General features: G+C 35.3%; 1 non-coding gene across 1 annotated transcript; it reads right to left on the bottom strand.

Moving 5' to 3' along the window:
* Positions 1–1,658: 1,658 nt before the first annotated feature.
* LOC132275802 (small nucleolar RNA SNORD113/SNORD114 family) lies at positions 1,659–1,731 on the bottom strand. Its single transcript, XR_009470749.1, has one exon. It is a non-coding gene; the product is annotated as a small nucleolar RNA SNORD113/SNORD114 family (small nucleolar RNA).
* Positions 1,732–5,422: the final 3,691 nt, after the last annotated feature.

Raw genomic sequence — 5,422 nt, forward strand, 5'->3', positions numbered from 1 at the left:
CCGGCTCTCACCTCCTGTGTGAGCCTTCGTCCCCGGTGCATGTTTCAGCTTTTGTGCTCCTTCTCCGGCTTATGCCTAACCCTCTGTTAGTTTTAAAACCAAACTTAGGTGTCCTATTAATACCCAGTAGCATCCCAATGGCTTGATAACAACAATTAAAACAATTATAGAGACTAAATTTGCTACCGAACTAACCTGCGTTAGGAACAAAACTGAAATCATAATTCTATTCCAACCGCTCTGTTTCTCTTCACAAACTGATCTTAGGAGTCTTATAACATCCCACTAACATCCCTAGGGTTCGTTTATAGAAGATAGAGGCAAGAATCATAACCAACGCTCAACAGATTTTTAATATGCTTTAATGAACAGAACAGGGAGCAAACAATACACGAACTATAAACAGATTTGGATTCGATGCAAACAAATCATCAACAAGCATACATTGAACCCATAAGTTTCATTTACTAATTAGTTAATCCCTAGAGACTATCTAGGTGCACAGAACACGAGCCAAAGGGAAGGAGAAAGAGAAGAACTTGCCTGTGATTTCAATCTTGAAATCCCTGTGTCGTCTCTAAGTTTTCCGGCAATTCTGAACGCCGCCAAGCTTCCTATAACTCAGTCTCTAATTCTTACTCAACCTCCTTGGTCCTCTCTATACACTTCCTCTTAAGCCTCACTCTGTTTTCCCACAACTGCTCTCTGTTTCTCTCTCTCTGTATCTCACGGTCTCTGTTGTTTTTACAGAAATTCCGGTTAATTATTCTCAAACCCTAAACCACCGTGACACACATACTTATAGGCTTAGTGATTAAACCCTAATCCATGTAACCTTAAGCCAGAGCCCATCTCGGCCCATAAACCGACCTAAGATAAATACCTACGTCGGCCACCTAAGTAATTGCAACCCTAAAGTTAACTGTAACTAAAACAGAATTAAATGAAAAAAAAAAAAAAATTGAAGTAAATCCACTTAACTAATTAATTCCAATTAACCCAATTAAATAATTAAAAACACTTAAACAATAAAATGCCAATTAAAGAATAAAAGATAACTTAATTCAATTTAAAACTTAATTCAATTTAAAACACATGACACATAGGTAAACACTTACATCAAAACAATAAATAAAAATAATTAATCCAAATAATTCATGTAAAAATACAATAAAAATAATAAATAAATACTGAGACTATCCTTTTAAAATTAGGGGTATTACAGTATGCTATCCAGTGATACAGTAACCTCCTCCTCGGTGTTAGAAACCCCGTTAGAATGTGGCATAGTGACGACGTACATATCCTGACCAAGTATAGCGAATATAATAGACCTATTATGACAATTAACTTAGGCATGGTAGTGAGATAACCAATCCATCCCGAGTATCACATCATAAGTGTGCATGTCTAGGACTAATAGATTGGCTAAAAACCTAAATCTACCAATATCTAGTGTCACAGGCCCATCACTCTCATGAAAAATAGCAGTATCACCTATAGGTATAGCAATACTATGTGGTCGATCACATATTTGTGTTACCAATTAAACTATAAACAATATTTCTGAATACTCCGTAGAGCAAAACACATATAGCACATAATGCACTATTAAATCTATTCACGTTTAGGAAATCGCTCTTTTTTAGGACCCTTCCTTTGAAATCAAACTTACAGAATTGATTCCAACAAGTTCTTTTTATAAACTCATCAGTAATCATCATATCTCAATACAATGCAGTTATAAGCAAAAATGTTGTTTGCCTACCCAAATACCAATCACTCCATTTGATACTCCTTTATTATCACAACATGTACTTTCTAATATGATCTAATAAAACCATTTATGCAAATATATTTATAAAAAAAATGCTTTCATGAAACAAAACAGAGATACCAAAACCACCAGTTCACTTTATTAATAACTTCTTTAAACCATAAACTTCCAAAAGAATAATCATCATATATTCTTTAAAGATAATCAAATACTAGTATACGTAATTTAAACAATACTATTCTTCTAATAATACTTCCACTGCTATTAGGAATAAGTATCATCATTCTTAAAAGAGCATTCATCCTTGAGCTTCGGTACCCTCCTTCTTGGATGCTTCGACATCTTCTCGTTTCGGACACTGCCTAGAAGTGTGTCCCAGCTCTCTACAGGTATAGTAACTACCCCTGAATGTACCAAACCATCTTCTCTATTGGTTAGCCTGTGGCTAACCCTGTCCTGTCTGTGGTCCCCCATTCTGCTGTCTCTAATCTAATCCAGGACATTGGTTGGCTAAATGCCCAAAATCGCCACACTTATAACAATGACCGTTAAAAATAGTCTGAACCACTGGTGTTGCTACTAATGTCTGTTGAATGTGCGACTGATTTAGAAGTATAGTTGTTACACCTGCTGCTACAGCCTGAGCAATGATGTAAACTAACTGAGGAGAATACTCAGGATCCTTGCCCAGAGTGTGGCCTCAATCCTGAGACTCCTGAGTCTGTCATACTTCCTCCTGCTAAATGTGCAACTGATCACCCTCCTCCTGAAACCTTGGCAGTGGTTGCTCTTCTGCAACTTGCTGATGTCATGGAGATTCTGTGCCTACGTATCGCTCCCCTTCACTGCCTATTTCTTTTATTGTCCCGTCTTCTTTTAGTGTTAACCATTTTGTTAACATAGAAAGATAGACATTAGAATGATTTAGGCAGACCATAAAGGAATACAATGAATCCTAAACTTAGGCTCTACATGAAAAAATACGCTACGCGGAAGTCAAATAACAATAGATCCCTAAAGACACTTAACCTTAGAGTGCTCTGATACCTACTGTGATACCCCTCGACTCCGAGACATGGGTTGATCAGACCCAAGCCCAAACCGGAGGGAATATCAAATAATTAAAGTATTTAAACGAACACAGAATACAAAAATGAAATAAGAATAAAGAATAAAGCTGAAAGAATACTATAATCCTCATTAATTAATCCAATAATAAACCTCTAATAATAAAATCCTTTGATACTAGTAATTAATTAACATTACAACTTAGAAATCCATCATGTGGACCCCTAATCTAAAATCCAACTGAAATAAAATAATATCTGACTAAAACAATAATAAGGAAATCCTATGTTAAGACGGAGGAGTGAATAAATCGTCTCTACTCAGCACGAACAATCCCTGAGCCTGGAACTGATGAACACCTGAAAAATAATGGTGAGTTAGGCCCACAAACAAGTTCTAATCTACTACATCTCAAACAGAGACTTAGAACTCATATACATCTTAGTCAATCCAATAATAACTACATAATTCGTATATATGTAGATACACACTAAAGGAACCTCATTAGACTATAGGGTTGTCTCAACCTAAATAATAGGTGACATACAAAATGCACATACAGTGGGCATGAGTACCTAGACCTACCAAGGTATATAACTACACTATATCTAACTACACATCCCTGGCAATATACGCACCCTAACTATGATCTTGAGACTCAAGCTCATATCATGGCATATAACTATATATATATAATCCATCCTATCCAAACATAAAATAAATATTCGGTATGTCATCCAACTGATTTAGTTGACCTGACATGAAAATATGTAGGATTTAACATTTTAATTAATCTATTCTGTTATACATGAATAGGTAAGACTTAACGTTTTTAGTTAATTTGTCCCTAATATACCACCATCCCATACTAGTGCATATAATGCATACAATTCATAAATGATACTACAGTTATAATATCACATCAAATAAATCCATACATAGCATGATATAAATCATACAGATATTCATTTGCATTTAATTGAGCAAAATGTAACAATTCTAAGTACCATGCTGATGAGCGCTAAAAAGTACGCATTTAAACCTCTTAAGCTCAAGTATTCTAGAACATTTATCTATCTTACTTTCCTATTTTTAATTAATTTCATGTTATTACCCTTTTTCAGGTGTTTATCCCTAAAATAAGTCAAGTCAGCCAAATTAGAGCATAAAAGAAGCAATCTCAAGCTGAATAGAAGAATGGAGCAAAGTGGAGGAAAATAGCAAGCTTCGATCGATCAGACATATTTTGTAATGACCCGAGTTTTATTCAACCCGGTGCGTCAATAATGACCCAAAAGTTGACCCGGTAAAGGATCCGAAGTGCTGAAGCAAAAGATAAACCAAGGTCTCTAGGGATATAAATCATCCCTAAGACACCAATGTAACACTCCATGAAGTCACAGAATAGAAGGAAAATGTTAGAGAAAATGAGGGTCAAAACGGGTGAAATCCGTTAATCAAGGGTAAAATGGACAATTTATAATTAAAGAGGAAAATTTGACTCTAAATAAGTCAAATGAGGTCTATACAACCTAATCTTATCATTTCACAACAATCCAAGAGATTCTAAGAACTTTGGACAATAATCCCACAAAACGCCATTTCCCGGTTGAAGCAAAAACTGACACTATCTCACTAAAACATGAATAACTCTCACTGTGATTTGAATTTGAGAATTAAATTGGTAACATTAAAAATCTGACTCAAAATCCTTGAGTTTAGGCTCAAGAATCACCCCATTTAGGTTAGAAATGAAGAAGTTATGACCATTTGAAGTCGGAACAACAGTGTTGATACAAAACTAAAGGCTGCTGTGCATGGGTGCTATTTCAGTCAACCGAACTGGAGTTTCAGACGACTGAAATAGATAAAAACTTTTCTGAATGCTGGTTTTTGAGGGAAGTTCACTTCGGTAGACCAAAATAAGGCATTGATCGACTGAAATGGAGTTTCGGACGACCGAAACACCTCAAATCCTACTGGAAGCTCTACTAAACATGTGAGATTTGCAATGGGACCTATAGGATTCATTCCACCCACATGCATAGGTCAAAAACTGATTCTTTTTAAAGGATATTGAGCATGTGAACATGTCAACAAGCATAATATGAATATTTGAATATATAACAATGGCTCACGGCCTCATACACATCAATTACAAGAATCTCATATGCCCAACCCCCAAAGTTAGTTAAAATACATTTTTAAAGCAACATATGCTACCAAATGAGTACAAGTGCTAAATTAAACATGTTTGGCCATTGGCCTTATTACATACACATCTAAGGAGTATCAAAAGGTGCACTTAAGTGCACATTACATAGTTTAAACCATAAATACATGTTTCGACATAATAACCCAAATGAAGCATGATATGTTAACAAGTGCATATTCTAATATAACAAAAATACTCCAAGTAGTCAAGCAAGCCTAAGAGTGTTGTACATCCCATAATAATGCTTCTTTACCTGAAAAACACCTAGTAACTTTGGAGTGAGTAAACAAGTTTACTCATAGGGAATGAGCATGCATAGGCTTATCTTTATACAAAGTTTGCAATTCAATACAATTTAATCC

Source organism: Cornus florida, unplaced genomic scaffold, assembly GCF_030987335.1.
Source record: "Cornus florida cultivar Cherokee Brave unplaced genomic scaffold, ASM3098733v1 CherokeeBrave_3.0.0_Hap2_Chr09, whole genome shotgun sequence".
In the NCBI taxonomy this organism is placed as follows: Eukaryota; Viridiplantae; Streptophyta; class Magnoliopsida; order Cornales; family Cornaceae; genus Cornus; species Cornus florida.